The sequence below is a fragment of the Urocitellus parryii genome, chromosome 2 (genome assembly GCF_045843805.1).
Source record: "Urocitellus parryii isolate mUroPar1 chromosome 2, mUroPar1.hap1, whole genome shotgun sequence".
NCBI lineage: Eukaryota > Metazoa > Chordata > Mammalia > Rodentia > Sciuridae > Urocitellus > Urocitellus parryii.
Window position 1 is genome coordinate 59,725,073 of NC_135532.1, and position 25,710 is coordinate 59,750,782.

Here is a 25,710-nt window from a genome sequence, read left to right on the forward strand (position 1 = left end):
TTTCAAGAGAAAGAGACTTTCTGAAACAGAATTTACCAGAAGGACTACTATTGATAAATTAGCAAAAACTCTATTTGAATATTTTTTTAATCAAAAGATAACACAGAAGAATGAAAAACAAATAGTAACATAGAGATAAAATTTCCAACACTTTAATATAATCAAGAACTTGTGCCCATGATTTATTTTAATAACTAATAAGAATCATTAGTGAATTAGAATAGAAATTTCTCATTCACTCTGCATGCCCTTTGATAGGGGGTCTTAGGGAGGTGAGACTTACAGCAAACCCATCTGGAACATTACTGGTTTCCCTGAGAGGTAACAGCAGAAATGTGTACTGAGTATATGATTTAAGGGGATAATTCTAAAAACTGGGCCTACATTGTCACCCCCACATGTTTCCTCTCAAAATGCAATTTACCTTCAGTCTTACTTGGTTAAGTCCATAGTATATACTACATTCCTCAGCAAACAGTTCGTTATCTTCAGGAGAAATTGAGGCCTGAAGAAAAGTTCCTCCCTGCTGATAAGGTGAGCACATGTTACCCTGAAAGAAGAACTTTTATGAGCCTCACATAGACAAGATTCCAGAACTCAGGGACATAAGAATTCTCCCTAACCATAAAATCTATAAGGACACGTTCCAATTAGAACAAGTCAGCATGGGCCAAAGTGACCCAGAGTTACCTTGGAACTTTACCATGCACAGTGGGTATTTGGAAGTCTGATGCAATCCTGCTGTCAGTCAAAAGTCAAGAGATGGACTTGGTGGGACTCTTTGGAAACTTCCCTGGGAACGCCAATAAAACTGAAGGGAAGGAGGTTCATGCCACTTTAATTCTCTCTGAGAAGAACCACTCTCTCCCTTGAGAATTTCCTTTTTATCCTTTTTTCTTTCCCTTATAAAAAATTCCTGGCTGCTACTCTGAGGGACATACCTGAAATCATTCTGGTGTGATCACAAGAACTAGTTAGAAAAGATCGCAGTGGCCATCTCAGCTCCACTGTAGGCCCTTGTTCATCAGGACAGAGATTAAAGAATTAGGAAATCACTGGGTTTGTTTTGTTTTGTTGTTGTTTTAAGTATTGTGCACAGAAGGGACAATCGCATTGAATTATTTTAATAGCCCCAAGGTGCCAATGTCTGGGCTTGGCACTGAATCACGAGCCACCACACACTTGTAGATTCAAACAGCAATTCTTTATTCCCGAACTCACACCAGCCTCCACACAGGTTCAGGGGCAATCTAAAATCTGCCCGCACCATTCATTTACTCCACGAGGTTTTTTCCAAATCCCATTTGAATCTCAGGAGAACTCAACAGGAACAAACAGCAGGAACACCCTAATCCCAGTAGCAATAATCTTCAACCTCCAACTTCCCTAAAACCCCTATTGTCTTAAACCGGGAACGCCTTAAACTTGTCTTAAACCGGGAACGCCCTAAACCCAAATTATCTTAAACCCGGAAACCTGCAGGATACACCCTAATCCTGGATCCACCCTGGTCATTGAGCAGGGTCACCTTTCTCAAACACGCAAGCAAGGTCACAGCAAATTTCCAAGGCAAGTCCATTTAACATGGGGTACGCTGGCAAGGAAATATTGATGCGTCATTCCTACTTGGCAATGGCCCTCAGCACCAAGGAATTGAATCCTCATGCAGGGAGAAGTACCATGTGGATGTGCACCTTAGGTAGAGATGATGAAGATACTAAACATTCATGCAATCAGGCTCTCAAAGTGCATGTCACAGACTAGAAACACATTAAATGATAGTCATTTTCACTATTAGTCATGAAGATGCCAATTGAAACCAGTGAGATATACATTGATTTGTTCTATTGGCAAAATGAGAAAACAAAACAAAACAAACAAAAACCTCTGTTGTAACAAATTTAAAGATTTTGACAACTGAGATGCTGGGTGTGTTAATTTGTAGAAAAACTTTGGAAACCAATTCTTAATATATAGTAAAGTTGAAGATATAGGATACTCATGACCTAGTCTTCTATACAGCGAGGAATACTTTCAGAAGTATATTTAGAGACATATACAAGTATATCATAGCAGGATTGTTTTTAAAACTCCCAAATTACATTAACAATAAAATACATAAATAATTAACATTTTGTGCACTCTATTTACTAAAGTGAGCCAAATAATTATATAACTTATACATTGTAATATATAATGTATAACATATAATATATTGTAATAACATTAATAAAGTATATAACTCACACAAAACCATGGATTTTTTTCACAAACTTATTATTTATTGAAAACTACAACTTATAAATGAATATATGTTGGGGCTGGGGATGTGGCTCAAGCAGTAGCGCGCTTGCCTGGTATGCGTGCGGCCCGGGTTCGATCCTCAGCACCACATACCAACAAAGATGTTGTGTCCGCCGAGAACTAAAAAAAATAAAAATTAAAAAAAAAATGAATATATGCTATGACTATTAATGTAAATCTCAGAGAAGGCAAAAATGTTAACTACATATTAATAATTATAATTATTTTTAATTATTCAGTTGCACACATGACTTAAAATGTTGACATTCAAAGAAGGCAATAATTATTTTTAAAAGTCATAAAAGAAAGGAAAACTAATAATATTTGTTTGGTTTTTAAAATCAAAGACCTATCCAGTCTCTTTCCCACGTTTCTCCTCCCCTTGACTTGCTAATGCCTGGAATCTTTTAAAAATTTACATATTTTCTATTTCAATATACCAGAAAGAGTAAAACTTTTCAATTTAGTTATAGCTGTGATTAAGTTTGGATTAATATTAATGTTATAATAAATTGGAATGAAAATAATTATTTTAAAATTATCAAGTGAAATTGGAATAGAAGTATACCAAATGTGAAATTTCTACAATTTTTGAAAAATGTCTTTTTTATTTAAGAACAAAACTGAGACTACCCCTCAGAGAAAAATCCTTCTCACAGCATCAATCGTATTTTCTTCAAGCAATTTCTGTTGTTTTGGCTTTTGCCAATCTGACAGGATTTCAGGCATACAAATTGCAGTATGCTTAGTTTAGCCAAATCAACTTGAAAAGTTCTTCCCATAAAAAATCTCACTTTTCTAGCTCTCAAACAGATTTAAATGAGGAAAATCTGGTACTTAATGTTCTCCTGGTTAGGTTGCTTAGCGACCACTCCACCCTGCAGCTCACTCTGTGGTTTAGGTGTAAAAATTAACTATTGCAACACTTTTGGGAATTCAAGTGAACTTACAAACAAATCTAATAAAATATACCTGCAAAACTCACTTGGCATGTCTTCGGTGAGGCTAAATGGAATTTGTTCATTTAAGATATCAGCTCTGTTTTCTTCTTCATAAATTGAAATTTGAAAGCAGCTATGAATGCATAATTTTAGAACTGATCACAGGATTTACCTGTGTGTGTGTGGGGGGGGCACACATGTGTGTTTAAAGATTTCTCTTCACTGATTTAAAAGAGTTCAGTTTAAGATATACAAGTTAGGTGACTGACTGTTAATGACATCAATAAACATGTTAAATAAGTAAATATTTTAGTTCAGTTTTTTTAAGAGAAATGGTTTGAAAACAAAGTGTAAATGTTTAACTTATTTATAACTTTTTTGAAAGAAAATATAAAATATTTCATAAACTGCTATCTCTTTATATATTATTTCATAGTTTTTATCCTTTATAGTATCAGACCTTGAGTTTCATGATCATCACTAAAGAGTTCTGATTTCTAAAACCATAATAAAGACATTTTCTCATCAAATGCTATTCTTCAGTTTTTAACTAAATCCTTATTTGATAGGTCTTGTAATCTTTTTTTTAAATATTTATTTTCTAGTTGTAGTTGGACACAATTCCTTTATTTAACTTATCTATTTTTATGTTGTGCTGAGGATGGAACTCAAGGCCTGGTACCTGCTAGTCTAGTGCTCTACTGCTGAGCTAAAACCCAGCCCTGAGGTCTTGTCTTCTTAGTCATTTGTATTTCTAATTTTCAATTTGGGTCTGTCACAAAAATTCTCATAAAAATATTTTTCTAAAAACAAACGAACCATGTTCTTAGTTTTTTTCAACGTATCTGTAAAATAATGAGCCAGGTATGGTGCACAAAATCTAAGCCTGGTTTAGCATATAGTTAGCATATAAATATTCTTTCTTGTGGTTCTTCTCAGATGTATTATTTGGAAAAAAAGTATTATTTGAAGACATATGTAATCTCTTATTTCTGTTCTTACTATACATAAAACTAATTAAATTTTGAGACTTGATTATGGGTTTCAGTTATAAGTCTTACTTTCCAATTTGTATTTTCCTGAAGTCATAAAGAGAACTTGATTTCCCTCCCTTAGTCATGAATTAAGTGGAAATAGTAATATAGTTAATACCTATGGAGATGCATTTGAGATGTATTGTGTTTAACGATGGGAATAGTTATATTAGGAAAATTTTTAATTAGGCTTACTATTTTCCTGTGAATAGCAATGCATTGACTTTTCATGAAGAAATAGTGTGTTATAGATAAATGGTTTTTAAAATGAGGCTGTTTTGGTTTTTTATCAAATTTAAGAATTGAAAATTACCTTTCCCTAGGAAGAGGAAATCATTTCTAAAGATGATTATAATTGAGGCATCATCACAGAAGAATATTTAAAGTATCAATTCCCATTGACTAGTTCTTTTGCTACCATATAATGAAAATGAAAATAAACTTTTTTTTTTGAGTGCAGAAAGCCTTTATTCCTGAGTCAAAATTTAGATTCTAGAATTACATGCTTGTGAAGGAAGCCAATGCCAGCAGTGCAGATGGCTGCGTTTGGTAGAGGCTGCTGCAGAACTCACAGTTTGGGCCTGTGACTCATGATCTCATCCTTCTGACAGGACCAGATGATCATCATCATCTGCATTTCTCAGAACGTGGTTCCTATAGTCCTTGATTATCCTCCTGTTGGGGTTGTAGAAGCCATCTCCACAATCCTAGGAGGCTGGGGGGATTTTTCTAGGTGGGTCTATGTTGATGAGTTGAGAGATACCTGAAGGCTTCAAGCCAAAGTAGATCTCCCTGTGAAACCTCTGTCATAGCCATCGCAGTAGTGTCAGTACCACGGATTAGCATGGTACTGTATGTAGCCCATCTGCAAATGTATACATGCTCTTGATGGCCAATCCGTTTCCCCAGAGAAGCATCATATATACTCCCGCTGGGGAAGTACAGTGTTCCTTCGCCTTAAAACATGCCATCCTTCATTTCCCCATCATATCTTGTTCCTTCATTTCCCCCCCAACGTATCTTGTTTAGGTTGGGAGGATATATTCAGCTTTGCACTCCATCATCCCATCTACATATTCTGCAATGTATTTGCTCCCTGTGTACTACGAGATGCCCCTTTATAGGCTCTAGACGCTGGGATCCCAACTTCAGTGAAAGTAAACATTTTCATTTGTGAAGTGTCAAAATTTTAGAACAAGCAGGTAATACATAAATAAAGAATAAGGCTGAAGAACTTGATAGACAGGAGGGCTGAAAGGAGTGTAGGAAATAGAAACGGAGTTCTCATCTTGGATACAAAAATAGTACTATTTTGAATAGCCATAATGGTTTTTTTGTACATAAAACACTGGAATGCCTTATGTACTCATGGTGTGAGGACTAAATCCTTGAAATTTTAAATAAATAAATTTTTCATAAGTTATTTCTCTTAGATTGATCAGTTCAATAAAGAAGACAGAAAATGGATCACAGAATTTCCTAAGTAGGAATTCAGTGCCTAGAAGTTGTCTTTAAATCCTCTTATTGTTGTTGACCTCCTGGTCTCTTGTTCTGCTGAGTGTGCCCAAGGCAGTTCTTCCTGTCAGTGCCTGAAAAGAAGCATTGATTCTCTCCTAACTATTCAGTACAGCACAGACCAGCAGATTAAGAGAGGTGCTAATGGCAAGATCGGAAGTAGAGAAAAACTTTTCAGAGGCGTGGGGAGGCATATAAGATTCAGAAATGCAGTTATTGCCTGCATTAAAGAATAGACACATAGCAATAGAGAGACATTTATTGAAAAGTATAAAAATGGATATAAAAACCAGAGCTGCCAAAGAGAAAAAGATAAAAGAAACAGAGGTGTTCCTTGAATAAACAAGTAACATTTGGGTAAAGAAGGAGGTGGGGGGAACAAAAGTGAGATGACAGATGGAGGTGGCTTACAAAAGTGCAAGATTATACTAAAGAACTTCAACTTAGCATTCAATAAAGGGTTAGAAGGTTCTCTAGCACAGACTGGAATACCTTTTCCTGTACTAGAAAATGAAATATTAAAAGGCTTTATTATTGCACTGGAGCAGATAATTAGGCAATTAAAACTATTAAAATTTGATAGAATATCAGAACTATAAAGCATGCCTGCCAAGTTTTAACTTTTCAAGCTAAGAACTTGGCTTTTGAAACGTTCACTTTGCTTTTAAAAATTATTATTGCCTCATTGCTGAATAAGTTTTCTTTCCATTATTAGGAAGCAGAAATATTGAAGGTAGAAGTAGGGTGTGACATTACAGAAAAATAGTAAATTTATAGGGAATCATATACAGAAAATGAAGAAACAGGGCTGTTCAATTGGAAAAATTTTATGAATTAAAAACAATTTTACTAGCTGAGATTAATTCTTTTTGAGAGAAACACTAATGTTAAAAAAACATTTGTGAAGAGAATATACACAGAGACATAAGCATTCCACAACAAATTAACTCAAGTGTTATGTCTTTTTATGATTTTAAATGTATGTGAATGTATCATATACAATAGCCTAAGGAACAAAGAAGATCTTAGAAATAAGAAAATATAAATTAAATTCAAGATTGATTGTAAATTTTTTAATAGATAAGATTTTTCAAAGCATTTACGTAGTTTCTAATTTACCATTATTAAGGATTTTCTAATATTTTACTAATAAAGAAAAAAGTAGTTAGGATTTGACTTCTAATTAGGACAAAGGGGAAAATATATTCATGCTGGGCAAATTTAGTCTCTTTTGTTATTTCACCTCAAAAATATCATTATCATAAGTTATCATTTGACCATTACTATAGCAACTTGGTTTGAACTGTAAAAATGAACTTAAATATTTCAGCATAGAAGAATTCTGAGAGCTTAGTCAATTTTTTATTGTTTTTTTAAAACCCCAGCAAATCATAGCCATAATGTGAATGACATTTTATTTTATACTTCCGATAAGAATTGGACCACATTTCAAGAGAATATTGTAGTGTTTTAAATTATACAGCAATATATTAATATATTTCTGAGTAAAATGCAATAAACTAATTTATTTTAAATTTTCTTGGTAGCCTGTCACATTCTTGTAACACTGAAGATTAAGATTGTTAAGAGAAACTATGACTTTCAAGAATAAAATAAGCAAAATTCACTTACTAATCTGAAAAAAATTGTTTTCAGAGAAATGTGTCTTTGTATTTAAAGAGTCAGTGTTCAGATTTCCAGTGAAGACGACTGATTAATGACATGCTGGAATATCTTACTTTCTGTAGCAAACAAATGTGCATTGAGCTTTTACTAGACATTCATGTTCAAAAATAAGAAGAGGAGATATCTAAATGACCAGCAACAAAAAAAGTATCCAGAATTATGAACTGGTGTTGAATTCACATGGCCCAAAGAATGAGAAGCAGCAAATATGAATCTTAAGAAGTAGAATTTAAAACATATATGCACTCAGAGTTAAAATTAATCTGAATAAAACCAGGGCTATAAAGGAACTGTTTTGCTTATAAATAATGAACAGAACAAATCTGTCTGTTGACTTAGGACCCCAGTTGAAGACAGTTCCTTACCTAGGCTAATATATAAGAGAATCAACTATTAAAAGACTGAAAAATTAAACTTTACTCTGTTTCAGCTTTAGTAAAAAAAACTTGGGAATTAAATTGAAGACTTATATACTTTTGTGCATGCTTTAACAAATTTTTACTTTTTAAATCTATGGTGATTGTTCTAAAGACTGGTACTAAAGATCTGAATTAAAAAAAAAAATAAATGAAGACTGAGAGCAGCTGAATTCACAATGACTTTTTAAACTTTTAGTACATTACCAAATATAAGTATCAGTTTGGAATTAATCAGAAGATAGGAGCTCACAAACAAAAAACATAGAATGTATGGGAAATATTACAGGAGGCTATCTATTGCCTCAAATGAGGAAAAGTAGCAAAATTCCCAAGGAGAGTAGAGAGTAGCAGCATGCTAAAAAGATATGTGAAAATTTACATTAGAAATTTTGGTTTTGGCACTTGTTGAAACTTTGGCAGAGTCTTTGAAAACTAGGTCAGCCTGAAAGGCAAGTGATTCACTTTAGATGGAGATTCAACCAAGAGATTTTATTGGGGGGTTGCCTGAAAGAGAAGAAACAGAGAGGAAAAGAGCAGCAGCAGCATGAGCCTGCAAGCTTCAGCTTAAGAAGGGTTGCTCTGGTGATGTGGTGGGTGCTGATTGGCAGGGTGACTCAGGAACCAGTGAGCAGACACTGTGTCCCTCCAGGATTGGTAGAGAAAACATTTGACTTTGACGCCCTTTGGCTTGGTGCCCTTGAGGGAGAAGGGGTAGGGGTAAGGGATTACATGATGTTCTTCTGGAGAGATGGAAACTTAATTTAAGCTGGGAGAAACCCAATGGGGGAAATAAAACCATAGGCAAGGTCTCACACATACCCAACACAGGCTCCATGTGCAGAGAGTTTGATCAAATCTAAACATTTAAGCTGATTCTAGGATATGACTGTAGTGTGATTATAATATTCAAAGAGTTTGGGTCAAAATAGTTCCAATGAAACAAGCATAAAATCTACAAAAATTGGAAATAAAAGTTGTCTTTTATTTTAATTTAAAAATTCAGCTTTTAGTTTTAAAGAATAAAGAAACTCAGAGCTTCCTGACAATGTTGTTTTTGAGTAAGTTATACTTTATTATGAGATATAAATGTTTGTAAATTTAAGTTTTAAAGTACTTTCATAACCATTAGAAATTTAGAGTTGAAATTTATTTAAAATATTTCGGTTTTCCTTTATTAAGGGCCTGAATTCATAATTCATGTATACCTGTGTGGCTTTATGCTGGGTCCCTACCACAAGATAGTGCTCTGTATTGGCCACACTGCATGGTCCTCTCCTTGATCTATAATTTATCATAGTCAGTTTGAACTGCTATAACAAAATTCCATAAACTGGATGATGAATAGGACAGAAATGTATTTCCCATAGTTCTGAACTTTGGGAAGTTCAAGTTCAAGCTGGCACTAAGGTGTTGAGGATCTTTTTCCCTGACACATAAATGGAGACTTCTCCCTGCATCCTCACATGGTAGAGGGTCAAAGCAGCACTCTGATGCCTCTTTTATAAAGGCACTAGTTACATTAAAAAGGACTGTGCCTTCATGACATAATTGCCTCCCAAAGGCTCATTTCCTAATACCATTTAATTTAGCAATTAGTTTTAACGTATGAATTTTGAGAAGAAACATTCAGACCACTAACACAAATATTTCACTTTACTTGATATAGTAATTAAATAAATATTGCAATTTTAAAATTAAATAAATATCGCAATTTTTACTGTCAGTGATGTTCCTTGTTTCATAAGCATAAAAATATGTTCCCTAATTTCACATATAATTTTTCTATAATCTCTAACTTTTGTTGAATTGTTCTGGCACTTATTCCAATTGTCTGTTATTATTCCAATTGTCTATTAGCTCTTTCTAAATAGAACATCATTGGTTGTGGTAAGGTCTTGATTTTTCTTTTAGATCCTTTTCTTCACATTATTTCTTTAATTACTCAATATTAGCCAAGGATTAATATTTGATAAAAATTATTAATGAATTACTTTCGAGAAATTAAAAAAGGTCAATTACTAAAAAACTAGCTTTTGATATATAAAACAAACTTCCTAAAATTTATTTTGCTAGTATTTTGTCATATATAAGTATATATATATATATATATATATATATATATATATATATATATATAGTAGAATAATATTTATTGAACTATATAAAGTTACTATTTCAGTATATTTTAATTTGTTTAAAACATGCTAGATTTTCAAAATTTTCATTGCAGTTTTAAAAAAACTTTACCTTTTTAAAAAAATGGTCTCTAAAGTCCAAACATTTCTACTCAAGTTGTCTATATTTAATATAAATTAATATTTACATATCTTCAAGATCCATCAAATGATTTTTAAATTTTAGTGATCAAAGTTACGATCAACATAATAAGTGTAAGAAAAATAAACAAAGAAATAGGAATAGAGAAAGAAAGGAAGGAAGGAAAGTAGGAAGGAAGAAGTAAGAAAAGGAGAGAAAATGAAAAGAAGGAACAAAGGAAGAAAGCTCAACATACATTAATATACCTCAGTGTGCCTAAATCATTCTTTTTGTTCTCAAGTTAAACAATGTACTGGAAATTTATCAAATGAAACATTGATCTGACATTGCATATTTATATCTGCAATAGCACTGGGCATTATATATAAATATTTTTTAAATTATTACAAAAAATATCTGTTATGGGCAGAAAAAGTTTCAGTCTTTTAAATCTTGTATGAGGACCCTTCAAGAATATCAGATTCCAATTCAATAAGCTAGTTACAATATATTGCAACTAAGAGCTCAAATAAAATTCGTACTATTTTTCTTTTAATTTTTTAAAATATGTTTTTAGTTGTATTTTCATGTGGTGCTGAGGCTAGAACCCAGTGTAAGGCAAGTGCTTTGCCACTGAGTCACAACTCCAGCCCATACTAATTTTTTTTAATGGTTAAAAAAGTTTGGGATTTGTTGTTTTTGCTAAACAATAATGTTTTTTTTTTTTTAATTTTGAAGACAGGGCCTTGAATTATTTAATTTTGATCCATTTATTTAATTTAAAAAAAAGGAAGGGCAAAGAGATCATGGGCCCAAATTAGTTGATAAGCCCCACCTCACCTCAAAGCTCTAGCCAGTCTCATGAGCATTGTCCACATCCCACTCAGTGCCTGATATTCAGGCCTGAGACTCCTTTGAAGGCCCAGGGATGAGTGGCATTTTTAATTCTTGGCAAGTTAGTCAAATTAGACAAACTTGTGGGCTAAAGTCCAGAAATTCTTTTCAGGTTTTCTGCCTGTTGATTGAGCACATATTTGCTTGGAAAGATTCAGGGGATGGAGGTAGGGAACATGAGCAGGAGCATGGCAGAGAAGAGAAACTTGAGTCCACTCAAGATTTTTCCTGGTCTAGACATTCCTTTTTACAGAAAAAAACTATTTTAACTAGTTGGAAAAGCAATTGTCAACATCATGTTTGCTGCCAATAAAACAAAACAGATAGAAAGATATGGTTTTTGAAGAACATGATTACTATCCATAATGATAACATGTCACTTTGATATAGATACCCATTTTAATAGATATCTTTCTAAAATAAAAGAATTATTTTTTTGAGAGAAGGACTTGCTATGTTGCCAAGACTGGTTTTGAATTCATGGACTCAAGTAGACCTATTGCCTCAGCCACCTGAATAACTAAGATGACCAGCATGCACCACTGCACCTAACTTCAAAAATACTTTTATTACAAATCGATGAACTGAAAGATATTAGTGACTATACTTGGATAATAGTACTAGTTATAAATCATGTAGACATGACTGAAAGAACATCAATTGTTCCACTAAAAATTTAAAAATAACAATTAGAAAGAGCAGACTTGTCTTTTACCCAAGTGAACCCTACAAGTATTAATATTTTCTATGTATTCTATGATAGGATGAAGGCTGAGAAACACTGAAATTGAAATATATTAAAGATATTCAGTGATATTTAAAATTGTTATTAAATATTTAAATATCACTATTTAGATATCATTACTTAACTCTAAAAATAATGATATTTAGATACTTAAAAGGCTAAAAAAAGAATGTTCCAAAATATCCTGTGGAGGAATAGTAAGATAGCAACAATGAAACAGAAATGAAGGGTTATGGAGATTATGATGGGACTCTCTAATATAGTTCCAAATGAAAAATAAACGGGAGTAAATTAAGTGAATGATAGAGAGGAAGAATTTGGAAAAATAACACTTGAGGTTATTCTAAAATGAAAAAAACTTATGAATTATCAAACTGAGAGTAGAATAAGCACATTATAGTAAAATTGCCAAACACCAGGACAGAGAGGATATTCTAGAGTCCAGCAGAGAGACATATTCAGATTATCTACAGAAGAATACTGTCAGAACAGCAGGTATTATTTTGTTACAGCAGCTTTGAAAATAAATTTAAATAATCACTTAGAAACATGACTCCTACAGACATGTGGATAAAAGATGTGCTTCCACAATTAAAAAGATGAATGTAAACTTAAGATAAAAAGTTAACATGAACAAATATAGGTAAAGCCTAATAGTAATTTTACCAAGAATTAAAAATAAAAAATGAGATCTACAACAAAGAGAGAAAATAGAAAAATCAATATATTTAATAATAAATGTGCAGTAAATAATGGGAAAAAATGGCATGTGGAGAAAGAAAATGTTGACAAGAAATTAAAATATGTAATACTATTTGCCTTCTTTTGGATAAAGAATAAGGAATTGATTAATATAAGCATTTGTTAGAAAAAACATAGATTTAAGTTGAAATGACAATAACTGAAGGTGTACGAAGAAATCTACATTTTTTTAAAAATTGAAATTAAGGGGAAAAATAACAAGAAAATAACCTAAAAAGGCCAGAAAATAGGACATAGCAAATGAAATTGTGTCAAATGCAAGTGGCATAAAACTCTTTAAACTGTCAATCACTGGAACAAATGTAAACAGGCTTAACTCCATATTGGATGATTTAAAAACCTTCCATCAGCTAAAAGCTAAAATTTAGATGTACATTCTTTTATGAGAAATATCTAAAGTAGGGGACATAGGAAAGTCAGGAGTAAAGGGATAGAAAAGTGTACTCCAGTAAATGCTATCCATAAATCCTAGTATAGTCAAGTGAAGCTCAGACAAATGAGGATGCAAGATAAACAGTGTTATAAGGGCAAAGATAATCTTTTATGAGTATTTGAAACCAGGGTGTATTGTGCAAAAATAAAAACAGAAGAACATTACCATTTGAAAACCATTACATAACTCTAAGCGCCACTGTCAACAAATTAGAAAAAAGTAAGTACCAAATATCATTTGCCCATGTTATATTAAAATTTTCAAGATTTTCAGATTTTTTAGTGAAAAAAGTAATGATATCATGAGTGTAACATAGTGATAATAAATTATAACTTTTTATATATTTTGATTTGATATAAAATTTATTTTACCTTATATTATGTAATAAATATCTGTTTATTAACACAGATTAATTCTGTTAAATTTTTAAACTTTTAATTATTTATTTTACTAACTAAATACTGTAGTTCAATCTTTTAAAATTTCTGAAAAGTATATTAAAATAGTATATGAAATAATCACTTTTAATTCCAAAGAAGTAGGCATTTTTCATATTTTGGTTTAAATATTTTTAAATGACAATAGAGTTGGGGATGTGGCTCAGTAGTAAAACACACACCTAGCATGCCTAAGGACAAGGGTTCAATACCCAGTCTGGCAAACAAAACCCCCCAAACACTTTTTAGCCTCCATGCAGAAGCCAGATGATGAAGGGAATGTCATTGCGTGGTAAGAAGATGCCCAAATTGTGCCACTTCTGTGGCTCGAAGGCCTACCACCTCCAGCAGTCAACCTATTGCAAATATAGCTGTCCTGCCAATCACAGAAGAAAACATAAGGGGAGTGAGTGCCAACACTACAAGATGAAATACCACTTGACTGGTTGAGTGAGGCACCTAAAACTTGTATACTGCAGACTGAGGCGTGAATTCTGTGAAGGATCAGCTCCTAAACCCAAGAGGGCAGCTGTTGCAATATCCAGCTCATCTTGAATTTCAAGAATTAGTCAACCAATAAATATTCCTGTTATAAATAAATAAATAAATGCTCCCAAACTAAATGACCATGCTGCTGCTGCTACTGGTGATGTTGATGATGACAGCTCTTTTTTGTTTTTTTTTTTTTTTCAATTGAGTTTTTACTCTATCTCTTGAAGTATTTGCCTCCTTCACAAAAAAATATCATAATCCATCCCTGTTATGTGTTTGAGGAAAGTTTAGGTTTGAAGTTAATAAGTGACAGAATCAAGAATAGAAAAAAGTCCATTGTGATGCAGTAGGAATCTGTTAAAACCTAAACTGGAACTTAGATACAAATGTGTTTCTTGCAAGCAATTAGTGCCATACTATCACAAATAATGATTTACATATATGCACAATATTCATGTATATTACTTATTGCTTATATACCACTGGACTGGTCATAAATGATGTTTGTGTATATGTACATGATTGAATAAATTTTGAGGAAAGGAATTTGTCCCAATGGAGATAGGCATTAAAATCTCACCTCAGTTAACAAAGGCTTTGTTGTTATATGAAGCAATGATTCTAAAAACAACATAAATTTTACTATTTTAGATGCTTCTTCAAACTCTGGTTGAAACTTTGGGAAAGACTGAATATGAAGGTAAAGGGGACAAGGTCTAGCTTTTACAAAAAAAGGAGAGTACTAGACCAATTTCACTAAAGATATTGTAACTTTCTACTACTCAATTACTCTTAAGCAGCATTATTTACTTCATCAACTCTCGTGCAATTAGTTATTTTTGGAGATAAAGTTAGAATAGGTTTTAGCAAATGACAAAACACACAACCACATAATAAGACAAAATATTGATTTGTATTACCTATACTTTAAATTGCCATTGCAGGATTAATTACCAATGTGAAAAGGAAAAAAAAAATAAATGTTACTTTATCAAAAATTTCCTATTTGTTCATGTCTTTAAGAAGGAAATAGAGATATATACTTATTACGGGCAGGTTCAACTATCATAATTCTTAAAAAATTATAGTCATAGTATTGCAGTTTTGAAAGCTGTAGCCTTAAAATCATGTTCAATTGGAAGTTCACCTGGAAAAGAAAAACAAATTAAGTTAGTATTGTAAACCCATCGAGTAAGGTACTATTAATATGTCATACTTCTTAACAAAATTTGTGCATTTCTCTTTAAGGTATTATTTGATTAAGGAAAGTTTAAGAAAAAAAATGCTCTTGGGAAGTATCTCAGGGAACCTCACAGTAAATTGACTTACAGATTTTGTCTGAAATTGGTCAATGATGTCTGTTTCTTATAGATTACATATCTTTCAATCATTTCTATAGCTACATAATTAAAGTATAATTATATATTTATCTAGGATGATGATGTGTATTTCTATATATTATCTATATATGATATTTATGTCTAAATAGTATTAAAATAGTATAAATATAGGCTAATATAGTAGTATTTTTAATAGTATACTATATGTGTGTATATGTTGTGGGTTTGAAAATGTTTCCCTCCAAATTAAATATTGAATTTCTAAACCCTAGAATTTCATAGTATAACATAATATAGAAATAAGGTCATTACAGATGTAATTAATTAAAATAGTCACACTGGAGTATAATGGCTCCCTAATCCAATAAGAATGATGTCCTCATAAAAGGAGAAATCTGGATCCAGAAGTGTACACAAGGAAAATGCCATGGGAAGATGAAGGCAAAGATTGAGTGATGGTTTTACATGTCAAATCCTGACAAAGATGGTCAGCATACCACCAGAATTGAGGCAAGAAGCATGGGACAAATTCTCCTTCATAGCTGTCAGAAGGAATTAATGCTCTTAAAATGTTGATTTTGGACTTCTAGGCTCCAGAACTCTGAGGCAAGAATTTTCTGTTGTTTAAGCGATTCCATTTGTGTAACTTTTATTGCCAGCCTAGCTAACTAATACCCCAATTTATATTATAATATACACTATAGATAATAGAGCTATCTAGTACTTATTTATTTACACTAATATGTATATCTACATCTAATATAAAATGTAGTGCCACCATTCTGGAAACTGTGAGAAGTTCCTAAGCTAAAATATAAGTGTAGTTGATAGTTTCAGTGAGACACAATTTTATTTTGTTTGAAGGGCAAATGCAAAACTTCAGTTTGTAATTGTGCTTGTTGATGTATAGTGTTTATGTAAATAGAATACCTTGCAGAAAAGTAATGAAGTATTGGAAATGACCTTTGAGGTTATTGAATCCAGCATCTGTCTCAATACTGGAATACTACCCATAAGATCCTTGAATGACAGCCAATTATTTCCTTTCAAGGGAGCAGACAGAGGAGTGTGACTGACTGCCTAAAGGCACCAGGGAAGCTTTAAAAGAGGAAGTGATAATTAGACTGAGTTGAAGCATGAACTAGAAAGCCAGATTTCCCTAAGGCTAGAGCGTAATGTGTGGGAGAGAGGAAAGTGGGAAGTTCACGAAAAGCTGGCCTTGCCAGATTGTGAAGTGCCTTACATACTGTACAAAGGAGCAATGGGTCCTAAGTTAAGAGTAAGAAGTTCTGGTGTGCTATTGCACAGTTGGGTAACTATAGATAACGGTATTTTAAAGCCTATTTCAAAAAGCTAGAATAAATGATTTGAATGTTTTTTACCACAATGAAATGATAAATGTTGGGAGAATTCAATTTTTACCTTGATTTGAACATTGCACATTGTACATATGTATTGAAACATCACATGAACCTCATAAATAAGTACTATTTTATTCATTTATTAATTTTTTAATTACACAATGGATCACTGCAAAGTCTCTTATATAATAGGGAATTTGGGGACCATTTTAAGCTTAATAATAACAAAATGTAAAGCAAATCTCCCATTATTAATAAATACACATTTTAGGATGCTCATAATTCTGAGAGAAGGGACATACTTTGAAGAACAATAAGAATCCAGGCAGCTCAAACAATTGCAGCATTCTATCATTTTACTATTAAATAATTTGCAATTTCTGATTTGATGTCATCTGCTTAATGGGCATGTCCAGTCACTGGATCCCTTTCCAGTTGTTCCTCCTGTCATTTACTGCCCCAACTCCCATATATCTGGCATACTGATTTATTTAATATTTCATAAATACACATTTTCTTCATGGTACTGTGCCTCTTTATCAGCTGCTTTCATGGACTAAAACATCATTGCCATCATTTTTTGTTATTAAAATATTATTTATCTTTCAGGTACAATTCAAAGTCACCTACATTTTGAAGTACTTCTAAGCAGTTAAAGCAATATTGTTCTCCCATTCTGTTCTCTGGACAGTTTGAACTTTACTCAATAACAGACCTTATTTCATTGCATTATTCTTATTTGTATAACTTAGTGACCACACACCCACTGATATGGGCCCTTTTGAGATTAATAATGGTATTACATTTATCTTTGTGTTTTCAGTCTATGAGGAGAGTTTTGTGTACATGGTGCAAAATTAATAGATGTTGATTATGTAAAAACAAATGAATAATATATTTGGTGACTTTTCAGTTGGAAATTTGAGGATAAATGAAATGTCATAAGATTAGAAAAATGTAATAAAAATAATCTTTTTCACAAGCCCATTATGAAACCTTGCAGAAACTCTCTGTAAAACTCAATTTTATTTTATTTTTTTTACATATTGCTACGGCCTTGTTCTATAACAACAAGTTGAAAATTCCACAAACATTTGGCAAAATATCAGTAATAAATGCTAATATTTTAGAATAGTTTTTGCTTAAAGTTGAACTCACAAAGTAAAACTGTGCCCAATGAAAACTTATGAGTACATCAAGTATAGAAAAAATGACCACAAAATTTACTTGTTCAAGAAAATTATACCAACTTTACTTTCGTCTTGAACTAATCTCATGTTTTATCTATGCCCATAAATATCACTTAGAATAATGTAATGTTTAAATTTTATCCTCATATGGTTTAAAACATTGAACTGATCATTAAAATAATTCTATAAAAGAGGATAAAAATGATCATGTCTGAGATTTCTTCATCTTTCATGCTTCCTCCATAGCTGCATTCCATTATAGTGTCAGGGTGTCTTGGAGGAGAGATTTTATTTTTGCAGGGGTCATGAAACAGAGTATTTTGTGAAGTGGAAACATCTGGGCTCCTTTTCTCTAGGACTATCTGTTGGCCATCAAGTTGCTGCTTGATATGTTGGCAACTGTAACTGAAACCTCAGTAGCTGTAATTTATGATCTGGTCTCACTTCAGCTCCTGCTGTCATAGAAGACCCTTCTGGCGTCTGGCTGAGATTCCCATTCAGCTGTGTGCTACACTGCAGAAGGCCTTCTTGTCCCTGTAATGAAAATATCTTGCAATAAACAGAAAATTTTGTGGAGTTTAAACACGAATTTACACTATTCATCCAAAATTGCATTCTATTAATTTATTATGATTTCATCCAAAATGTGCGTGTAGTTCTCAGTGGAATCCTGTGTTTCTCATTCCAGCATTTAACAGGAAAAAGTGATTTTAAATATGTTTTAGATTGATTGACCTTTGTTCAGACTTAGGTTTTTATCGATAGAGATTCCTAAAACCTCCCTCATGAGCATATGCACATTAGTGATTTCCAGTTATTGATTTTCTTTGAATCATGTCTTTCTTTGATGCCCTGAAAATGAAATTCTGTAAGTTTGTCTCCATGAATTTCTTCATAAATATTATGAATATGATGATCCTTTTAAATGTATTTTTCAATGATGTGAAATAACAGACTGTCTAAAATCTTTGTTTTACTACTAGTTGTCCTGAAAAGTAATCTTATGCATTCATGTATATATAAACAGGTGTGTATATATATATGTGTGTGTGTTTTATATAAATCCAAATATATGTATATAATATATATTTGTATATATGTATGCATATATACTTATATATTATATGTGTGGGCTTGTGTATATGAATAAAATTTTGTGACTACTCTATAATTATATAAGTTGGATTATTTAATATTCTTGGTAATATTCATTATATATAAGATTCATTTTATCTATATTAGAGCTAAAGATGCTTCTTCTTGGAAAAAAATTCTGTCCCAACTTTTAATAGGCTTTTAAAATTACTAAGCAAGTTTACTACTTTAGTTATTTTGGTTAAAATTATTTTTAACGCAATTTAAATTATAACTAAATGGTAAAAAATAAAGTCTCAAGAGTCAAACTATATGGATTATCTCTAAAATGAAAATAATAATAATATTTATATAATTATATAATATTATATAAATCATATAATATTAATAATAATATATTCCTTTACAGAATCTGATTTTTGTTGTTGTTGTTGTTGTTATCAGAGATTGAACCCAGGGGCGCTTAACCACTGAGCCACATTCACGTTTTTTTGTTTAATACTTCATTTAGAGACAGGTCTCCCTAAATTGCTTAGGACCTCACTAATTTGCTGAGGCTGGTTTTGAACTCACAATCCTCTTGCCTAAGTTTCCCGAGTTTCGAGGATTACAGGTGTATGCCACCATATCCAGCTGAAATAACACTTCTTGAAGATCATCCATCACCTAATGGCCTTGAAACAAAAAGAGTAATTAATGCAATTGTGTGAAGGGTCTTCATTATACAATATATCTGACTATTAAAGCAGCAGTTAACTCTATCAACTTGTACTTCCTCAGCTCATTTTCCAAAGGGATGCAAGACTCTTATATTCAGTCAAGTGTTCTTGAATAAATCTACAAATTATAAACATATTTATACCATAATTACCTATGCATAAATCCATAATTTGTATATATTCATATTGCCTAAGAAATTGTATAAAAACTAAGATATAAATAAGTGATTTTTCAGGGAAATAATATTGAACATAATATTGTTGAACGTCTTAAATTTGTAGTCAAAGGAGAAAAAAATGATGTAGGCTGGCCTTAAAGTTATGGGTATTGCACACATTTCTGCACATTGATGTTCTTAACATACTGTTATATTATTGTTGTTTCAATAAGCAGAACCATTTTTTCTCCAACAAATCTTATACCTGAGTGTATTTTTAAATATACTGAGCTTGAAAATGAGAGTACTACTGCATCTACAGTCATCCATCCTCTCAATGGCTCAGCCTTGGTGAACCCTAACACAGGATCCTCTGATACTGAGGATTGAAAATTACTCCTTCAACTAATTTAATTCACATTGTTCTACTAGTCAATCAAAGAACTATGTGCTCAGCTTTTATTATCTTAGTTTCTCATTCTTTCAATCATGTAAAAGTCATTATAATTGACTATTATGGGTCACACACTATTATTGGTGCTGAGTTATAGTAGCAAAGCAACAGTCAATCATCTGTTCCTTGGTGCATGCCATATTATTATTAGTATTGGTAGCATGGGACTATAAATAACAAATAAATCAAAATAATACCATAAATATTATCACATATGTTTACAAGTTCTGTGAAAGTGATAAAGCAGTATCTGAATGAAGAAATTGGGCTATAGAAGTGAATGTCTACTTAGGTTCTCTTAATGAATTGAAATGCACATACAGATGAATATTTGGAGCTAGAGCCTTCCATGAAAAAGAGGAAGCAATGCAATAATCCTAAACTATATTGAATTTAGCTTATTTGAACATCAGAGAGCAGGGTAGCATTAAGAAACACAGTGAGGACTCTTTTCACCAAGATGGTGCTGAAAGAGAGAAGCAACCTCCTGCAACTCCCCAAGTCAAAGCCAAAGCTAAGGCTTCAAGGGCCAAGAGTACACTGTGTAAATGTATGCACAGCCACAAAAAAGTAAGATACACAAGTCACCCATATTTGGCAGCCTAAGACAATAAGACTCCTGAGTAATTCTGAATATCAGAAGAGCACCCTCAGAAGAAATAAGCTTGACCTCTATGCTATGGTTAAGGTTCCCTGGAACACTGAATCTGCTATGAAGAAGGCAGAAGATGACAAGACGCTCATGTTCATCGTGGATGCCAAAGCCAATAAGCATCAAGTCAAACAGTGAGCTAAGTAGCTCTATGACATTCATGTGGACAAGGTCATTGCTCTGATCAGGCCTGATGGAAAGAAGAAGGCATTTAGTCAACTATATCCTCTTTATGATGCTTCTGATACTGCTAGCAAAATTGGAATCAGATAAACTGAGGCCAATGTGCTAATTATAATATGATTTTTCTTCCCCTCCTCCTCCTCCGCCTCCTCCTCCTCCTTCTCCTCCTCCTCCTCCTTCTCCTCCTCCTCTTTCTTCTTCTTCTTTTACTATTTAAAAAGAATAAAAAGAAATTTGGTGAGAATAGCAGAAATACGCTGTCTTTAAGATTGTACCTGAGACTTAGTCAAGGAACTGTTCATAAAGGGCTTTGTAGAACTTAGTAAGGAGGTCAGATGCTTTACCAAGTTTAGTAAAGTACACTGGAGGCTTAAGGAGTGAAGGATGTGATTTATAATATCTTTAAAAAAATCTCTTTGACAGCCCAGACAAGAGAGAATGATCCAGGAGCAAGAGAGTAAAGAGCATATACTCTAACGTGCTTTCTTTGGATGGTAGTTTGAGCCATTTGGGGAATCACAAAGTCACTTCTTAAATGTGTTTAGGAAAAGAAAAAAAATCTGGCTTAAATAACAAAAAGGACCGAATATCTATTGAACAATTAGTTTGAATTTATTCTCAATTAAAGATCATTTTGCTGATCATTGTATTGGCTTCCTGGTCTATCCTAAAAAAGGTAAGGAATTCTACTTAGTCCAGTATGTGCACTCACCTATAATTAAAGATTCTAAATGTAGATCCCCTCTTTTCCTCTTTGATTTGTCTCTCTTGCTTATTTGTAAACTTATGCTAAATTTGAGGTTGTTAGCTGTAAAACATATAGGGTGTTTCTTTGGAATCAGCCCTAAATCATTTATTTTATTGGGATTTTTTTACTTCTAAAAAAGTGAAAGTGGAGAAAGTTATGGTAGGATATTAATAAATTAGTAATTAAAAATCTGATGCATGGACAAATATCCTAGGCTTTTAATCAATACATACTCCATATATCACATTAATTTCAACAAACCTTAATAGATTTTCTTGTATAATCAGACTCATTTCTCAAAGATGCCACTACCAAACTGAATAAGAACTCTGGGTCTAAAGACATAAAATGAGATTATTATATACATTATCAAAGCCCATCACAGTAATAAATGGTTAAGACTTAAAATATTTAAGACTAGAAAGTATAGGATACTATTCTTGATCACAAGTAGATGGAACATTAAATTTATTTTATAATATTTTCATATTTACCATAAATATGTAATATATTCTGAAGTTTCTTCTCATGATGTGAGCTACATATATTATCATCACTGATTTATGAAGCATTTAAAGTGAAGTGTTTAATCTTCTGAAATTTTATGACATTTGTAGATTTCATTACATATGCATATACATATGAGCACAAATGTGCTTATCATAACCAACATCATGACTCAATTTTAATACTTTGTTAAATGACTTTTAAAATGCACATAATGATTGTGATTTTTACTGAAATTTTGGAAGAGTCAGTATTCCACGGACACAATAGAAAAAATACTTAACAGGAGTGCTAGATCAAACTTTGAAAGTAAGAAAATAAAGTGTCAAGCGAATCTATTGTTATTGTTCATAAATCAGCATAAGTAGAATTAAAAATGTGACAACATGCTAAGTTAGACATCATGAAAAGCCTGTATAATCTTGAGAGCATGCCTTGACATTTAAAGTATATGTAACAACTCATTTTATAAGAAATAGCCTAGATCCCAAGAGAGCAGCTCAGATGTATCTGAAAAACATCTGCAAAGCTGCTTGTTTTTTGCAAAATTTTGTTTACCAATAGCACACAGATCAAACTACTTAAAAAAGAAGATATGCTCAAAAAGCAGAAAAACAATCAAGATCAAATATCTTAATGATTATATGCTATCTTCAAAGGTCAGACATTAAGTCAAAAGCTTTCAATGAAAATCTAACTTTAGCTATTGATGTTTCTTTTTTTTTGCAAGTGTTTACAGCACAAAAGATGAAAGCCAGTGATCTGAACAATTTGTACGTATCAGTATAGAAAGATGGTATAGCTTTTATATTTATACAAGTGTGTGGTTCCTTCACATAGAGTATTTAAGGATTTTAATTAATTCATTTTAATTAAATAATGAATATGGTTGGCACTCTGAAATTTTTCATATGATTTATGTTTCACACACATACCATTTTCAAAAAAGACCATACACTGGCCATATTTTTCCTTTTTTCATGTGAGAAAATTTATGCACATAAAATTTAAATTATACATTCAACTAAGAAGAAGTAGATATAGAACTGATATTGAACTATATTTTATACAGTGTTCTTTCAATGAAACATATAGTAATAATGAAATTTATTTGTAAATTGGACCTGTAAGTTTCTCTTTATTATTAGTTTTTTGTACTTCTAACAGATCTCCAAAAGAAATTCCTTAAAGTTATACCATCTTTCTACATTAATACGTGCAAATGTGCAGATCATTGGCTTTCATCTTTTGTGCTGTAATCATAGTCATATTACAGATGGCAAGTTGTTTCTTCAACTGTTTAATCTAAAGTTTTCTTCTACTATCATTCATTGGAAAACAATTTCATCTTTTAAAATGAAAGGTATAGTGTGTTTCAACTGTACGTTTCTGCTGTACTCTCTCCTAGACTTATTTTTTTTTTTTTTTTTTTTTTTTTTTTTTTTTTTTTTTTTTTTTTTTTTTTTTTTTTTGGTTTTCGGCAGACAACATCTTTGTATGTGGTGCTGAGGATCGAACCAGGGCCGCACGCATGCCGGGCGAGCGCGCTACCGCTTGAGCAACATCCCCAGCCCTCTCCTAGACTTATGTAAGCCCCAACAAGCTCCTTTTTTCCTGTTTCATATTACTCTTCATTTGCATGAATGTGATTTTTATTTTGATACATTAAATTTAGAAAAAAATTAAAAATTAGTACAAGAAATTTCTGTTAACCCTTTATGCAAATCACAAATTGCTTACGTTTTGCTGTTTCTTTTATTTCTTTCTTAAATACAGATGTGTCTTTTTTCCAGACAATTTAAAATAAGTTGAAGACTTTTATCCTCTTGTCTCAAATATTTTAATGTATGTCTCCTTAGAATAAGGGAACTTGTCATATTACCCTAGTGCATATTTAAATTTCATTAATTGCCCCCAAAATGTCTTTTATAGCTATTTTATTCTACTCCCAAAATCAAGGATGGTGCATTCATTGTGTTTGGTTGCCCTGACTCTTCAGAACATATAGTCAGTCAGACTTTCTTGAAGTTGACATTTTTGAAGACTATATAAAGGCTAGGAATTGTGTAGATTGTATCTCAGTTGTCTGATATTTCCTCATTATTACTTCCAGGGTATGCATTATTGGCAGGAATAGTACAGAAATGATATAATGCCTTTTCAAAGATTTCTATCAGGAGTTACTTGATGTCAGTTTGTCTTAATATTAGTAAGATGTGATCACTTCCTTTGTATTTTTGGGGTTTCTCCATTAAGTTTTCTCATTTGGGTTTGTGATTAATTAGTACTTCAGGGGAATATAATTACAGAATTTGTAAAAATTCTATACTTCATTAAATTTCCATTGACTAGTTTTAGCATCTATTGATGATATCTTCATGTTTTCTTTTACTAGGTACTATGCTGTAAATTTTTTACCTATACTTTGCTATAATTACTTATTTTCATGCTCAAATTATCCCATATTCAACCAGTGGGAACCTCATCAGTGTGGTTTGCACCCTTCATTCATTTAATATTTTCTGTATAACAAAATGTTTTATTTTCAACCTTTTATATTTCTCTCAGAGCACTGGATTCAGACTTTTCTCCAAAGATCCCTGGTTTCTTGGAGTAGATAGAAGGTAATATTTACAAATCAGAGCCTGGGCAATAGTTGTTCTCTGCTACTGGGATGTAAGTTTTTCCAAGTTCTGTCAGCACATGCAAATGTATTTCTGTCTCTCTATATATGTACCAAAAAGTATAAGACCATTCCAATAAAGGCAACTGCAAACCAACATCACAGAGCACATTGCATTTTTTTCCATATTAGCAGCTCTTTTCTCCAACAGTTACAAAAAGGCTTGTTTTGGGTCATTCTCAATATATTAACTCTTCTGCTCAAATGTCGAAAATAAAGGAAGTGATTTTGTAACTGCTAAAAATATCATTGTGGAAAAAAAATCCATGAGAGTATAATAATTTTCACACTTATTTTTGGAGTCAAAATTTATATAGTGTGGAATATATAAATTTCTTTTCAATGACTTTTGAAAAATATATAATATGGTGATTCTGGTACATATATTAGTATACAGAACAATTACCTCACTCCAAAGTCCTTTTGTGTTTCTTCCCAGTGAATGGTCTCAATCCCTCCTCCACAGGCAATTATTATTATGATTATTTTGGCCATATAGTCATTTTGTCTGTTATCAATCTTTCTATAAATGGAACCATACATTACCTAATCTTTGAGTGCAGCTCTATGGTTGTGGGTAGTGTGTGAGATTCATCTGGGCCATGGTAAATATCAGTTGTGTGCTACCATTTAATGCTTAATAACATTTCAATGTATAATCCTAACACTTTAATTTTTTGCTTTCTCCTGATCATAGAAGTC

The 25,710-nt window shown here is 32.2% G+C and overlaps 1 long non-coding RNA gene and 1 pseudogene across 1 annotated transcript in view; one reads left to right on the plus strand and one right to left on the minus strand.

Moving 5' to 3' along the window:
- Positions 1-25,710, plus strand: part of LOC144250263 (uncharacterized) — an 81,777-nt gene that overhangs the window by 30,389 nt on the left and 25,678 nt on the right. The window lies entirely within an intron of this gene.
- LOC113187784 (MORN repeat-containing protein 5-like) lies at positions 4,848-25,503 on the minus strand (annotated as a pseudogene).